Genomic DNA, 17539 nt, shown 5'->3' on the forward strand with positions numbered 1-17539 from the left:
CCTACATTCATTATAACTAAAACCCTAAGATGCTCTCATAGAAGAAGAAAAAGAAAAAGAAAAAAAAAAAAAACTCCTTTTTGAATGATGGATGATGATTTTGAAATTTTAAATTCTGCAATTAAAATATGAAACGATTTATGCAAGTGTTCTCAATTCATGTCAAAAAAAATTAATGTTTAGGAACAAAATCAGCACCTTTTTCAAAGCACAATTGCTAGCAGATTGGTTCTGTTATTTTCATTTCAAATTCAGATTTTTCCAGAGCATAATTCAAAGGCGTAAACAGAAATTTCAAGTGTGGTCGCTGTAACTGCTATTCCAAACCAAACATGGAACCTCACAAGCTTGGAAAAATTAGACCTCTCAAGAAATCATCTGACAGGCGGAATTCCATCGTCACTATCAAATCTCCATTTCTTGTCTTCATTTACAGTTGCATACAACAACCTCGAAAGAAAAGTAGCATCCGGCAATCAGATCGAAGGCCACTTCCAAACAAATGCCAACAAATGAATTGTAATGAAAAATAAGCGGTTGGCAATTTGAGCTTCCTACCACTCCTACTCATCAGTCACGCATCCCCTTGAAGCCGGCTCCACGTTCTTGATGTACTGCACATAAAGAAGATATAACACTCATAATACGGGGAGAATGGTTGCAGAACAAGATTCTGACATACGAACCTTGTACGAAATTCCACGGTTAGCCTTGTATGGTGGGGGAATATACTTGTTTTTCCGCATGTCCATCTCTTGATCGGTTAACTGGACATCCATTCTCTTGTTTGCGACATCAACGTTGATCATGTCCCCATTCTCAATTAATCCAATAGGACCACCTTCCTGAAAACAATTCACAATCAGCACTCTTTTTTCATCTTTCTTATCGTTTTCAAGTTGCAACACATTAGTTTTTCATTCTCTTTGTGGAACACAACTAAATTTTCAGCAGCGATCAAGGCGCCAAAGTTTTTATGTAAATCCAGTAACATGACATGAAGCTCCCGGAAAAATGAATGATAAGTTAAAAACACCTGTGCTTCAGGACATATGTGGCCAACAACAAATCCATGCGAACTACCTGAAAACCTACCATCCGTCAATAAAGCAACCTCCTGCAGGACCAGAAGGCAATATCCAATGAAACGTCCATTAGGAAACAATAGCAACATACCAACTAAAAAAGCAGTGCAATGCAGCTTGAACTTGAAGGGATCACCCAAGCAAATACAACCAAAAAATAGAATTTGAATAGCGCTACCTTTCCTAGTCCTGCACCCATTATTGCACTGGTTGGTGTTAACAATTCGGGCATGCCTGGTCCTCCCTTTGGCCCCTCTCCTCTAATAACAACTACTTTCCCCTGGAAGATGACAAATACAAATACAAGTATTTACATATTCCTTTTTGACAATCCAGTTCATTTTAAAGCATTATGCCTAGGATTCAAACAGAAAAAAGATCTCTCACTAAGATTTCGTTAAGCATTACGGAAATTTTGATTTTTTGTTTTATCCAAGACCAGAATTTTCAACTTGTAAGTTTGTGAACAAATTATTTCCATAGATATCTGCAATCATGGAACAATAATCGACCTTAAAACTCATAGGATCCTCTGAGATAGCTGCAATCATGGACTCCTCTCCTTCAAAGACAAGTGCAGGACCTGGAGTATTTTTAATCAACAACTCAGCAGTTAAGGGTGTTTTATATTAAAAAGGAGAGAAACAAGTACTAACTAAACAAATAACAGAAAACAGCACCAGAGAAATGTAGCCCCTCTTTTCCTGTAATTTTTGCTACAGAACCCTCTGGTGCAAGATTTCCGTATAATATTTGCAGATGGCTGGTTTTCTTGATAGGGTTTTCCAAGGGCCTTGTATATCCTGAATGAATGAAAGGAAAAAGTAAGAAACTTTCAAAAAAAAAAAAAAAAAAAAAAAAAAGCATGAGACAGATGTGTTAAATGTTGGTCTTCAAACACATGATTTATTGACAGAAACGTCGTTAATTTAAGAGAAGATAGCTATCTTGCCTGTCCTTTAGACAAAGGAAGGAAACTTTCTGCATTCTCAGCCAGTGTCCTCCTGGTGACTGCATAACAGATGTCCTTATGTTAATGTTATATGAATTACAGTTTAAACTATTAATTCCAAATATTCAAACGATCTGTAGATTTTTAACATGCATACCAGTCATACAATCCCCTGCAACAACCCATTCTCCAAAAGGTACCGAAGGACTGCTGGTGTTCCTCCAATCTATTAAAAGAACCATTACTTGCTCGTCAAGAGAAATAAGCACCAGCCCAGAACTGATAAAACAGATGGCATATACCCGCAAAATATGCCACCAAATGTTACATTGAGTGCAAGAAAGGATACCTTGTGTACATCCTCCATGACATACTTGCCACTAGGCTTAAGATATGCAAGAAATGGAACCATATCGCTAACCTTCTGAAAATCATCTAGAGTTAATTCCAAACCAACAGACCTGCCAAGAATCTTGTCAGTTGATATTTTCATGCAAGACAATTATTAGTATACCAGAAATCTGGCTTCTCACCTCGCAATAGCAATCAAGTGCAGAACAACATTGGTTGACCCCCCCCAGTGCCATGACAGTAACCATAGCATTATGTAGTGACTTTGGAGTAATAATATCTTGAGGTTTCAAATCCATTTTCAGTAATTCCAAGAGGTATTTCCCAGCCAATCAGCACTCATCCAATTTCAATGGATCTTCAGCAGGCGTAGAAGAGCTTTTAGAGAAGAAAAAAAGCAACAACGAAAATAAAAATAAGAAATAGGTTGATTTCAGAAATTAAATTAAATTCCGCTCTGAAGGCATCTGTACCTGTAAGGAATAGACATTCCAATAGCTTCAATGGCAGAAGCCATCGTATTAGCAGTATACATCCCACCACAAGCCCCAGCCCCAGGACAAGAGTTAAGGACAACATTCTTTCGCTGCTCATCACTTATGGATCCACTTACATATTCTCCATAACACTGCAAAACGATAAAAAAAAAAAAAGAAACAATTAAAAATGTAAATGTTTATAAAAACTGTTTTGTATTTCAAGAAAATGTAGAACAACCAAATGAAGAAGATGAAGAAAGCTTTGCAAAACTATTCCATTTCAGTAAAGGTTGATGATTACACCAAAACGGCTACATTCCTTATGTAAGGGAATGTTGCACAGATCCAAACCTAATGTAGGACTCCATCAGATTGTGACATATGGTGATCCAATGGCATGTAAGCCATAAGCTAGGAAAGGATCTAAGAGATACACTTGTCATATAAGCTCAAGGTACTATCCAACACACTACCACACAAGGAACTAAAGGACAAAACTTTAAAATTTATACAGTAAGCTAATTAAACTCTAATAAAAAATACAAATTTTATGAATAATTTTAACTTCACATTGCAAACATAGCGATTTATGTTCTGAAGCAGCTTTTTATTTTAAGTGCAAATGATATTTACATTAAGATATTATCAGACAGAAAAACTGATGTGTGAGTTAACATTTTCCACCTAGCGTCTAGGTCTAGGCACCCTTTCTTAATTTTCAAATGCCTAGGGATAATCGGGATGGTGGCTAGCCGCCTAGCACCTAGGCGGGGTTAGGCAGGGCGGCTTAGGTGGCACTAGGCGGGGGATTTTTAGGATAGTGATCTTGAGTGACTTTCCCTTCTCCCATAACCCTTCATAAATCTTTATGTAGATACTAACTTATTTATTGATGAGAAAATTGAAAGAACAGCCATTTGTACCAAATGCAAACAAAACTATGTAGACATTTTTGGAGATTTAGTCAATTAACTGAACTAGCGCATATTGCACTACATTACTGGTCTTGGAAACAATTTTACTAAAATGAAAAGGAAAACACAAATAAATCCAATTCCACATGTTAGATTACTGTGGAAGCTACAGAATGTGGCACTTCATGTATCTACTAGAATAAAATAGAAATTTTCATCTTTGTCACATTCAGTGACGGCTTCACAAAGGAAATGGAAAGAGGTTCAAAACACACATCATTTCTTATACCAAAGAAACAAAAGCAAGATGAAAACAAGACCACAACTACGAAATACAGAAAACCAGTTAACAGGACAGATATCTTTTTACTCAGAACCAAAAGTAGGCATCTCTGACATTAGTATTCAAACCTCAAATTAGAATGCATACCTGAAATGCAGATACTATATCAAAGTATTGCCTTGGAAGCGACCAGGCTGCAAGGAAGACAAGAAAGATAAATAAAACAAATATTATCTACCCAATAGCCCGCATATTTTTCTATTGAAAAGAACATATCCAACAAGCAGATTAATTTGAGAGCAACTATGATGTCAATCACACCACATCAATCATCAAATGATAGTGTAGTAAAGAAGTTATATTATGTTCCAAGATATTGTAGGTCAGTGATACGAACTCCAATAATAAGAGAACTATTTCATGGAAACATACGCAAAGTACAGATCCAGAAGTACCAAGATCCAGAAATTTAATCCAGAGTCTTGTTTAAGTAATGAGAAGTTTAGTGCTATTTGCTGGAACTAAACTTGACTTGATATAGTGGGAGCAAACCAATTTATGTGTTTGTTCTGGTCAAGTAAAATCACATTGTTGTAAATACAAATTGGATGCATGTGATCATGGAATCTGTTTGCATATTGGTTACGGCAATACTTCTTTGATTTTGCATTTTGAAATGTATAGATATAATGTATGTGATGTGAAAAACTCTTATGTGATGAGAATAATTGATCACATTGATCACTTCTATTAAAAGTTTGTGCAGCTGAAAATTTAGCTTAGTTCATGCTCAAGTGGGAGAATATAAGATATAAGGATATGAGCATGATAGTAAGTTGGTTTTGATTTTGACAGCTGGTATGATTCAAACTGGTATAGAAGATCATATGATAAGAGGATTATATGAATTGTTAAGGAATAGGATTGAAACTGCAGAAGGATCCTATCATATCGGTTAGCATTCAAAAGGAAACGAATTTGGTTTCATGTATGGATTCTGATAAGACATTCAGTGTATTGCAATGACTGTTAGTTAATACAGTTGATATTAACTTGTATCTAACTTGGTTGTGTTACGTATTGGTTTGGTTTTGCTACATCAGTTGGTTCACATAATTACACAGTGCAAATTAAGTATGTTGTGATTTTTGGGTTAATTATGCGATGTAACAGAAAAGATTCTTAAGTTCCATATTTTAAAATGCATACGTAAGTTGTATGTGAGGTTACGCTTTTGTTATCCAAAAGATTTGGCGATCACTTCTATGAATATGAAAGGCTGTGTGATTAATATGTTTCATACTCAAGTGAGAGAATGTTAGAATATGAGTATGAAATTGAATATTATAGCCGGTTGAAGTGTTTTAATTGACATAGAAAAGTCTTGCTAGAAAGCTTAAAACTATCCTAATTCTTGTAGGATTGTAATTCAAATATGATTTGAATTCATATTTGGTATCCTATGGTGATTCTAATAGGAGAACAAATTAGGATTGATCTATTATAAATAATGACCACTGCTCTCACAAAATATTCGCTCAATATTGAACTAAGACCTATTGTTAGTTTGAGTACTTTTGGGTTTGCAAGAGAGGAGAAGGTGCACTGTTTAGAAGTCTGATTTGGCTTCTTCTTCTACTGCAACGGGTTAGTTTGTTATTATGTTTATTGTATTGTGATTTTAATGCTTGTATAAATTTGTGGTTGATGAGCTTTATCTTTTAACTTATGTTTTCGACAAGTTTAGTCTTACATGTCAAACACCTGAATTATTAAGATACCGCCGTCTCTAGTGTAGAAAGAAAAGACCATCTTTTCAATCGAAAACATAGCTTCACGAATGCTATATGACTAATGACCCAAACGAAAGCACATGGTTTACGAAAAACAAGCAGAAAGATAAACCCCGAAGAATCACAAATCAAATTTCAAATTACAGAGCAACACAGGACCCACATTTCCATCCACAATAACAATAGGGAATTTAGTGAATTCCCAGAAAAAAGACTCACATTTTTGTCACAGCCAGGGATGGCGATGTTGCCGTCGTACCACTGAGCGCCCATAACAGTCTCGATGCTGTCGGCAATCAAGTCCCGAGACTGCAAGCTGTAGCACATTCCTCTGGTACCCATGGAAATAGCATCACTGACCCCGACCGTGTTGAACCGGAACCCCACCATGCCGGCCTCTCGGACCCCTTCCTTGACGGCTTCCGAGAGGCCCAGCAGGTGCATGTTGCAGGCGTTCCCTTCGTACCAGACCGACGATATGCCGATCTGGGGCTTGCTCAAATCCTCCTTGGAGAGGCCCACGCCGTGCAGAATGCCCCGGGACCCACACTGGGACTTGGGCTCCGTGATGCGGGAGCTGTACCTGTTGAGCTTTTGGTGCTGCTTTGCAGACGGGGGCTGGGGTGATTCGACGGAGATGGAGGGCGGCGATTGGGCGGCCTCAGAAACAGAGGCTCTGACAAAGAATGGGGGTCGGTGTTGGCGGGGCCCATGAGGGGGTGGTAGTAGGGACTTGACGGCAGCGGCGGTGGGGGTAGGGCGTGGAGGTGGAGTGAGGAGAGTGGCTTGCATCATGGCCGTGGAGTGTGGTGGTTGGTTTGGGCGTTTGGGTTTTAGGAAGGGAGTATGATTCTCTCCTTTTTTTGCCACCCTCGCCTCTTATTTGAACAGTTAAGTCACATCAACGTTTTAACATGAAAAGTGAAGATGAAAAGAGATGAAAATGGATAGAAAGACGAGAAGAGAGAATCCTAGTTTTTTGGGAAGGGGATTGGGAGGAAAGGACTTTTAAAAAGGGAATGTTTTATTGGGTTTTAGCCTTTTAGTTTTTGTTTCGTAGAGATGTGGGAGGCTTCACTTTCAAATTCAGTACCAATTAGATACTACTTAACTTTAAAAAAAAAGCAGTTATGAAAAAAAACGTTAGGTAAACTTTCAAAATCAGTGTTTTCATAGTTTTGGATAAAAAAAAAAAAAAAAAAAAAAAAAACTGCTAAAAAGGCAAGGCAGCAAAACCCAGTTTTGGAAAACCAGTTTTTTTATCACAATACACGGCTGAACAGTGCCATTAAATGAATTTTTCAAAATGGCAACCTTACCCTCTCTTTCTCATCCCAGCTTTGGACTCCACCCCCTTTCTCCAGTCGCTCTCCGGCACCACACTACCCAGATTCACCACCCTATCCCCTCCATCTCTTCTTACTCCCTAGATTCACCACCCAATCTTTTTTCCAATCCCCACCCAATACACCCGTCGCCACCTCGCAGACCATGATCCCAACCCACTCCCTGCTAGATGATAACCTAGATCCCACCCACCCATCCACCACCTCACCTTTCAAAACATGTAATGCCTTGGAAATCGAAATGCGGGAAATAGAAATGAGAGTGAGGACAAAGGTTCCAGATCGTTGGAACTCAAAGAGAAATGCGAAGGGACGAAGGTGGGTGAGGACTTTGAAATTTCAAGAGGGATCATTGATGAAAAATGGAAGAAAAGCCAGAAACATTTTAGCAGAACGAAATATAAAGAAAGAAGAATGAAAAAGTTAGAAAGAAAGGGAAACAAAGAAGAGAGGAAAAAGGAAACAATCATGAACTTTTTGGCAAAAAGAAAAAGAAAGGAAGAAAAACACATAAGTTTTGTTTTTTTTTATTCTTTTGTTATTTTACACAATTGCAGCTGTTTTACATAAATATTTACCCACTTTATTTCACTGCTACTTATTCTTACAGCACAACAAAAGCAGTTTTTTTTTCAAAGCACATCAATAACAAACTAACCCTCACTCTCGTGATCTCATGATTCTCATCACTGTGTTTGTTTCTTGGTTGAGAAAATACTGGAAAATCTCTTAAAGTGAGACTTGTTCATAAATTCTCTGTCACCTCACAATTTAAGGTTAATTTTCGTGATAATATTATGAAATAACATTTTTATTATAAATAGTCATTAAAATTAAAAATCAACCAATGTTGTCTTGAGCTGCCTCCATCACAATATGTTTGTAAGTCTCCAACCTCAATTTCAATTCCCATTTCAACTAATAGGTTGTTACCTTCTTTGATGCTGGTTCCCAATCGAAATCAAGGTGGTGAGAAAGTTCACATTGACTTTAGGAAGCTCAACACAACAATCAGGGAAGATCACTATCCCCTTCCATTCATTGAGCCTTATTATGAGAACTTTGAAGGGCAGGTTGTGGAGGATGTACCCCTCCATGCCATGGGCTCTAATGGAGCTTAAAAGAGAGGTATTGTCTGACTGGAAGACGGTAAAGCAAGTGTTTCTTAGGAGGCAGCCCATGCATTCAAATAAAGAAGACCTAGGAATCTCCAACAATCCATAACCAGATTTGCGTTCCTAAACCCTACTCTTTATTGCTTTTACTTTACCATGATTGTTGTGTTTGTTAGTTGTGTTGTTTGTTTGTTTGAGTGTGAGTCTTTGTTTGAAACATTGAGGACAATGTTTGGTTTAAGTGTGGGGGGGAGGGGGGTAAACAAGCTATTTTTGCATGATTTTCATGGGATTTTATCACCTATCACTTCTAATGTTGTTTCTCACTATTTTAAGTGTTTTTAGTGTGTTTTGAAGTGTCTTTATGTATCTTAAACAGAAAATACGAAAATTTGAAAAATAGTTTTGAAAAACCCAAAAAGAGTTGTTTTAGAGTTATTTTTGTGTGTTTGTTTGTATCTTAGGGTACCTTCCAACACAATGATGAGGATTTGGTTTTTAATTGCATGACTGTTAAAGAAAGATACAAACATGGATGAAAGTTTGATTTGCTCTTTGGTTTATGCTTAATTGTAATTGTCGTTTATGAATTCACATCTAATCACAAAAAAAAAAAATCAGTTTTTGTAACATGCTTGAAAGAAGGAACTCAAACTAATGCTACAACCCTGAGAGACTTGAGCCTAAACTTTGTTTGAAGAGTTATAAATTTGAGGATTATTGTTTTCTAAAGTCGTTGCATGATCTCATCATTTATTTGCTTGGTTGCTACTTAGAATGCGTTTCATCATTATAGTTCCAAATACTAGAAATCATGCCCATTTCATTCAAAGCATGATATTGATTGCATAGCATACAATAAGATGAAGTTGTTTAGTTAAACCAAAGCCAAAAAACCTTACCCCTTGCATATGTATTGTAGGTTTAACCCCTTTGAGCCTTATTTAGCCTATTTTCTTTGTTAGCCACATTATCCTTACCTAGCCTAGAATAGGACTATTCATACCCTTGTTCTTAAAGGATAGTGAAGCATGACTTAAATGGAATTCCTTTTGATCAACGTTTTGCAGAAAAACAAGTGTGGGGGAAGGGTTTTTATTGAAAAAAGAAGAAAAACGAGTGTGGAGGAATGGCTTGAATTAATTCTTCCAGATGTTAAGCACATACCTAGCCTCTTTTGATCTTCAAAAAGGTCCATCCACATCGCTCCATGCATGTGCTATCCATTCCAAGCCCAAAACTACTCTAAAATGCTCCAAATTGCCTTTTCTTGCCACTTTTCCATTTGGACCTACAAACGCATGAAAATAGCTTAAAACACTCTAATAAATATAAACTAATTGAGTAAATGCAAGGAAATAAGCTAACAATGTCGCATAAATATGCTCCTATAAAAAACCAATCATATGATGATACTTTACGAACATTTCATATGTTAAACTAATCTAGTTTAATATAAAGGGCAATGGTTATTGTTTTAAGTCGTCTCATATAAATGTTATATGCTTAAACGATAAGTCCAAGGAATATGTAATTGAGAGAATGTGATCTAAAGAAGTTAGATTCATGAGACCATTCTCTTTTGTATACATATCCTAAACGTTTCTGATCATAGGATTGCCAATTGGGCATTGACAGTCTATTAAGATCAGTACGTGCTATGTCTTCTCTTAGGAAGAGTGACTGGTCTTGAGTCATTGGTGTGACTGACACCAAGACAAACATGTAGGTGCTCAATAGAGAATGAGTTCACTGAACATGATGAACAAGGAGTTTTCATATTCATGTCACATGAGAACTCATAGTTGGAATAATGCAAAGTAGTCCTTTGACTTGAGGCATCATAGTTGTCTTGTGGTTAGGTCCTTGATCTTTTAGTTGGGGTTAAGCCACTTAGCCATAGAGGCAAGTGTGTGCGCAACAAGGGATCTCTAACCTTCATACCGTTTGAGGGAGAATACTCTATGATATGATTAAGAATCTTTGGCAAAAAGATGAATGAGATTTAGGAAGTCGTTCCAAATCACATTCAAGGTAATCATCCAAGTAAGAGAATCACATTGGATAGTAGACATGAATAAACTATCAAACCAAACAACGTGGTCAAGAGTATTGTATTAGAGAAAGACCTTATTGCATTGTAATCCTAAACTGAATAGGTTTTCTACCTCTTCTGATTAGCTTGGATAGCCATGATATACTGCTAGGTGTCACTCATGGTTTGTGGAAGCCCTAAAGATGTATAATCACTAAAGGAAGAATTGAAAGTAAGTTTCAATTCACAATCGATTTGAAGAGTTCTAATCGCCCACTGCCTCGCTAAAAGGAACCTAATGGATTGTACACCGAGTAAGGTAGAGATTGAAGAATCAACGGAGATGAATAAGGATAATTAAATCGTTTAATTATTTATGGCTAGGATTAATTAATATGTTAATTAATCAAACGAATATATTCGTTATAGACATTGGGTTAGTTTTGGGCCGCAAGGCCCAATGGGATTTGAATGTCAAGCCCATTATCTCAAGTTGTATGACAACTTGAAACACAAAGGGCCTCAAAGCCTAAAAAACCCAATATGGCCTGCCGTAAGGGTGAGGGGAAGTAAACTTGGCTTAATTGCAAGTTTGCCACTCCATTGTGAGGTGGTATAAAGGCAACTTTATAGCTATTTCATCCTTAGGGTTTCTTTTGGAGAAAAAGGTGAGAACACAAGCTCTCATTTTCTCTCTAAGAGGCTGGCCACCTTAGAGAAATTACTAGCATCCATTTCATCCAAGGTCACTCATCTCTTCATCAATGCTCTCCTTGGTGTGGAGACTTAGAGGTTCTTTATTTTGGGAACTTGGAGAATCCATTCTACGATCTTCCTCCAAGAAATCCATGGAGCCAAGAAGAAAGGAATGAAGGCCCTCTCTCTTGAGTGATTAGCCTTTGCTTATGCAAAGAGGAATCAACAACGGTATAAAATTTCTTAACTCACTTTGTTTCGAGTTGAGTTTTGGTTCACCATAACTACTAGGCTTTGAATTTCATGGGTTAAGTTTTGTTTTTGAGTGCATACAAGCATGATTCCGCCTTTTAATTGCTAATAGCATGCATAGATGTTGTTCAAATGAACTTGCTTTCACAAATATGTCCTTCAGGAAATACAATATGAGTGGGACTATTTCAACTCTAGGTGAAAATCACTCCTATAAATAGAAGAAGGTTTGCAACATTCAAGGACCTTCAACACAACACACAAATGACACACCCCGACTGAAAACAGGGTATGCTGGCCGTCACGTGAAGGTGACGTAGCCATGTGCACGGTGCAGAAGCAATATTAATATAAGAAATGTGAATAAATAAAAACCCAACTAACTAGAGCACTAGATAAGATAAGGTGCAATATGAAATAACTATGAATTCACAACCAGAGCATAAGTAGCCTAAGTGCAGTCCAACAGGACGATTACTAATTATACAACACCAAAGGTAAACCTACAATGGTGATAATCTGTCAGAGCTACCGTGGATTCCTCCCAAGCCACCAAAATCACTCCTAAATAGAACCTGGACGGGTACAAAACAGAAAATGTGAGTGGGCAAAAACAAAGCTTTACAAAACCATTTCATTTATCAAAGATTGTAACCCTTTGCCGTAAAACTTGTATAATTTTCTAGAAAATAAAATACATATCTATACCACAACCATGCTCAGAATGGCAAAATTCACAAATATGCCATGTCAAATTTCTCAGCAATAAAATATGTAAGCCAGGTGATATAAATCAATGCAAATGATATGTTAGCTAGAGTCACCTAACGTGACCTGTAAGGCTCAAATCCACATCTCAACAAATATACCGGCACACGAGTCGGAACCACCTAAAGTGGTATGTACTATAGGATTGGGTGTGAATAAATACACTCAAGTGCTATGATCACGTGAAGACTGCGCCAATAATCGCGGGTCACTTACGAGTCAGAACCACCTATAGTGGTTTGTACGACAGGATGTGCACCTAACTTGGATCCAAGGTGAGCGTATGGTGCGAGAGGTGAACATCACGTGAATGATTGTGCCCTAACTCTGGGCGGGAGCACTAACACCGGGGTGCAGGTTTACGAGCTCTCAACACGTAACATAAACAATCTAAAACTCACCTGATACTAACACCGGGGTGCAGGTTTATGAGCTCTCAACACGTAACATAAACAATCTAAAACTCACCTGGTACTTACCTGAGCGTCCACCGAGTCAAATCACAATATGCACACTATATTAATTCAATGATCTACGATAAATCAATATGCATGGCATTTCTAAACATAATTTCATTTAAATCGATTTTTTGGGAAAAATCTCAAGTATATAGGTATTTCATGGTCTGGGTTCGCGTTCGTAGTCGCGAGGCAGGGGGGGATGAACTGGGCTTGGGCTGTTGTTTTTTTTTCTTTCTTCTTCTTCTTCTTCTTCTTCTTCTTCCCCATCTTAAAGTATTTTCTAAATTCACCCACACTAAAAATCCCAAAAATATGGAGTTCATGGTCTGGGTTCGCGTTCGCGGTTGCGGGGCGGGGGGGAAAGAATTGGGTTTAGGTTGCTGTTTTTTTCTTCTTCTTCTAGTTTGCAGATTCGGTTTTTCTTTTTACCTTTTTTTTCTTCTTCTTCTTCCTCCTCCTCCACTTTTATTTAATTAATTATTTTAATATTTTTAATGACATGTGGCGCCCAGTCATTGTCTACTAATACACCCCGACTGAAATCAAGGCGTGCTAGCCTTCAAGTGAAGGTGACGTAGCCATGTGTATAGTGTGAAAGCAATAATAATATACAAATGCGTATAAATAAAAACCAACCTAACTAGATCACTAAATAAGAATAAGTGCAAGACAAACTAAGTGTGAATTCACAACTAGAGCATAAGTAGCCCAAGTGCAGTCCAGCAGGACGAATACTAATTACACAACACCCAAAGGTGACCATACAATGGTGATAATCTGTCCAATCTACCGTGGATTCCTCCCAAGCCACCAAAAAGCACTCCTAACTAGAACCTGGAAGGGCGCAAAACAAAAAGTGTGAGTGGGCAAAAACAAAGCTTTTCAAAACCATTTCAATTATCAAAGGTAGTAACCCCTCGCCGTAAAACCCGTATAATTTCCCAGGAAATAGAATATATATCTATACCACAACCATGCTCATAATAGCAAAATTCACAAATATGCCATGTTGAATATCTCAACATAAAAATATGTAAGCCAGGTGATATAAATCAATGCAAATGATATGTCAGCCGGAGTCACCTAACATGACTTGTACGGCTCAAATCCACATCTCAACAAATATACCTACACACGAGTCGGAACCACCTAAAGTGGTCTATACGACATGATTGGGTGTAAATAAATACGTTCAAGTGCTACGATCACGTGAAGACTGTGCGAATAATTGTGGGTCACCTACGAGTCGGAACCACCTATAATGGTTTGTATGACAAGACTATGCACCTAACTTGGATCCAAGGTGAGCGTATGGTGCGGAAGGTGAACATCATGTGAAGGACTGTGCCATAACTCTGGGCGGGAACACTAACACCGGGATGCAGATTTATGAGCTCTCAACATGTCTCACATAATCATAAAGTAACATAAACAATCTACAACTCACCTGGTACTTACCTAAGCATCCACTGAGTCAAATCACAATATGCACACTATATTAATTCAATGATCTACGTATAAATCAATATACATGGCATTTATAAACATAATTTCATTTAAATCGATTTTCTGCGAAAAATCTCAAGTATATAGGTATATACAGAAAACCAAAAGCCCACTCACTGATATGTGGAAGGGTCGTAGCCCCCAAGCCTTGATTAACTGCGCTCGTCCTGAGGATAGGTCTCACCTATATGCGAAACAACTATATAAACGTTAATTTAAAGCACATAAACAAAACTAGCTAATAACTTCTCATACATTGCTCAAATGGGGTGTTTGAATATACCGAGGTGATCTACTCAACACCACAAACATCCCCAAAATTTTAAAATAATTTTTGGACCAACCACGCACTGCCACATGCCGGCAAGGGCACGGCCAAACACGCCCCCACGCGAGGCCAACCTAACTAACGAAAACTTAACTGCCGTTATGAATATTCCGTTAAACATACCTGACGTCGTTAATCACCATTAGGAATATTCTGTTAAAGTTGACGGAATATTCTCCTTCTTCTTCGGTGGATTGCCGGACTCCGCCATCGGCCGACGTCTGTGTCACTGGAAAGTGGAAAATTTTCAAAGCCTGATATCTCCGCCATTTCTCAACCAAATTTCATAAAATTTGTCTCAAATTGAAGCTCTAAACAAGTAGAGCATGTTCTTACCTTTCAAAGGTCCTAAAACCAACGGAAAAATGGTCAAAGAAATCCTTGAAAACTGGCTAATCCTGCAAACCCATAACCAAGCTCATTTTGACGTCCAAACTTAACCAAAACTAACCTAACACGCTAGAGAAGACTATTGATTACCTTTGTAAGTCTTAAAATTTGGTATAACCTCAACGATCACGTCAGAGTGAAATCGACTCCTTGCTGGAGTTCAAAGTTATGAGGTTCTCGAGGTCCTTACTTCGAACAACTGGTATGTACAAGTTCATGGGACCACGAGGGAAGTGATGGTACCTTCCAAACACTCGATCCGTGAGAGTAACGTAGGTTTGGAGGTTGGTCAACCAATGTACGGACGGATGCAGGTTACACGTGTGTGCGAGTGTGTGTATGTGTGTTCGGATTGGGCACCTAAAAACCACCCTAAGCTCTAATTGGGCTGCATTCCAAATCCATACAAAACAATACCAATTTCCAATTGGGTCTAACAAGGTAGGATATGAAATAATTGGTCCCATTCCTTAGCCCAATAACACATATCACACAACGTTCAAGGGCAAAATAGAAATTTCACATTGTCGATAAAAAATAATTTGGGACGGGCTGTCACACAAATTTGTCATGCATAATTTCTTGCTTTACCTCTCACTTTTGAGAACTAACTTCGTCAAGCATATCTCTTAGTTTGTGTTAAACAACTCTGTGACTGACAATTGGTGACATCTTTTAGGTTGTGTAAACAACTCTGGAGCCATATAGTCAGGCAATCGATGAGTATCTCTCATTTTGTATTAACAGCTCTACTCCAAGTTCGGTTGACTACTTATCCAAGTCTCTATCACAAGGATTCTTTGAGTTTAGACGGTGCAAAGAAGGGTTATTTTGAGCATCTCAGTTTGTATAAACAAATCTATAGCTCTAGAGTAGTAAAATCGATGTTGATGCCACCTCACTCTTCTTCTCTGATAATTTTAGCCTTAACATGAGGTGTGGCTGAGAGGAATTCATTACACATTCTATAGCTAGGAATTGCCTCAAGATTGGCAGAAGATTTTCTAGAGTTCTTGTTGGTGGTGAGGAGGGGTTGCCACTGACTAGGGTGACTGGGGTGTTGACCAGATTAATTCTAGACATTGCAAAGAAGAGAAAGAAATGGTAAAGAGAGAGGGAAGAAAGAGCGAGCCAGACAAAAAAATTGTAGATTAATAGTTAATAAGATGAATAAAAAAATGACAAAAAAATAGTCCGTGACTTAGTGCAACATTGCACCAAATACTTTATTATTCTTATACTGGTTAGTTTGTGCCAAGCTAATCCAGCTTAATCCCTGAGGCTAGTCCAGTCCGAGATAATCCGGTGCAACAAACATAATTCTTCTTTAATTTTGCAAGCAGAAGTTGTGGTGCTTAAATTGGGTCTTCTATACATTGGGCATTAAGACTAGGCATCAATTGTGTTCAAAAGGAAGGAGATTTAGAGGTTCTCATCGACATCATTCATGACAATGTGCAACTTCTTTGAATAATGAGTAAGCTTTCATAAACATTATTCATGCATATATTTTGGGAAGTTAACATACAATGCATGCAGTAGCGGAACTTTTTTTTGCTAAACAGGATATAGCATTATCCAGGTAAAGATGCCAAAGTTTTACAGGAAAGCCTACCCTGAGGCAAACAGCCAACAACAACTACAAGAAAAGAGTAGTGCAAGGAGGTACAGGAAACCATGACGCCACATCTAATGCTAAATCATCCCTCCTCACATTACCATATACGTTTGGGTGGGGGGGGGGGAGGGCAAGGAAGGCCGTCATTACAAAGAACATGAACAAGGGAAGATGGGGGTTTATCGACCTAAATATGACCATATACTTCCCTACTTCACGACGATGCCAAAGGGTCCGCAACCGAGTTGGCTAGTCTTGGAACCCAAGACCAGCGACAATCTTGAAAAGCCACATTCTATTGCTCTTAACTAGAATGGGAAAAGTTTCCCAACTGCCCTTCTTTGCCATATCCCTAAGGCAAGAAATTGATTCCTGGGAGTCAGACTCAACGATTACCGAATTCCAACCCCTACAAATCCCCAGCTTACACCCATGCATAATAGCCAATGCCCCCGCCATTGCTACACCTGTCGCCTTCACACCATACGTGCATGCCGCCAAGAACCTTGCATCTTTATCCTACGCCACCACTCTTGTAAATCCCAAACCTTCACTAGCCACCCAACTGGCATTGACATTAATCTTTACAAAGCCTGGACTCGGTGGAGGCCATCGGATACAAATATTCTATCTTGAGAACTGGGCACGAGCGTAGTGGTTGGTAGTGATTTAGCCTTTTTGAAGGTTCTAGCCGAATGGAAAATAGTAGCGATTACCTGCCTTGGGTAGATTTGTTGTTGGTTGAACTGGAAGTTACACCTTGATTTCCATATATGCTAGCATGTAAAGGCAATATATGATAACAGATTATTCCTCACCTCCTTCGAACCATTGGCCGTATCAAACATTTCTAGTAGCCAGTTTGCCCAAGTTATGATCTCCATCCGATTAATCCTTATATTAAAATTTTCCCCAAACCAAACCACCTCCACCCATAGGCATTGAAGAAAAAGGTGCTCAGCTGACTGTTCATGCGACTTGCAAAGAGGGCATAGGGTGATAGAGACGATCGTAAATATCATTATAATCACATTTATACTTGGTTTTCATAATTTCTTAATTCCAAATACAATGTACTAGTTATGACTATATGTCGTTAAGATCTATAAACGATCTAATTTGTAATTTGAAGCTTCTTGAAAAAATGGAGCAGCTGAGCAACTACAA

The 17539-nt window shown here is 38.2% G+C and overlaps 1 pseudogene; it reads right to left on the reverse strand.

Moving 5' to 3' along the window:
- Window positions 1-214: 214 nt before the first annotated feature.
- Window positions 215-7291, reverse strand: LOC103945022 (annotated as a pseudogene).
- Between the last annotated feature and the right edge of the window lie 10248 nt (window positions 7292-17539).

Source organism: the organism of the source record quoted next, unplaced genomic scaffold (assembly GCF_019419815.1).
Source record: "Pyrus x bretschneideri cultivar Hongxiangsu unplaced genomic scaffold, Pyrus_bretschneideri_v1 Contig107, whole genome shotgun sequence".
Lineage (NCBI taxonomy): Eukaryota > Viridiplantae > Streptophyta > Magnoliopsida > Rosales > Rosaceae > Pyrus > Pyrus x bretschneideri.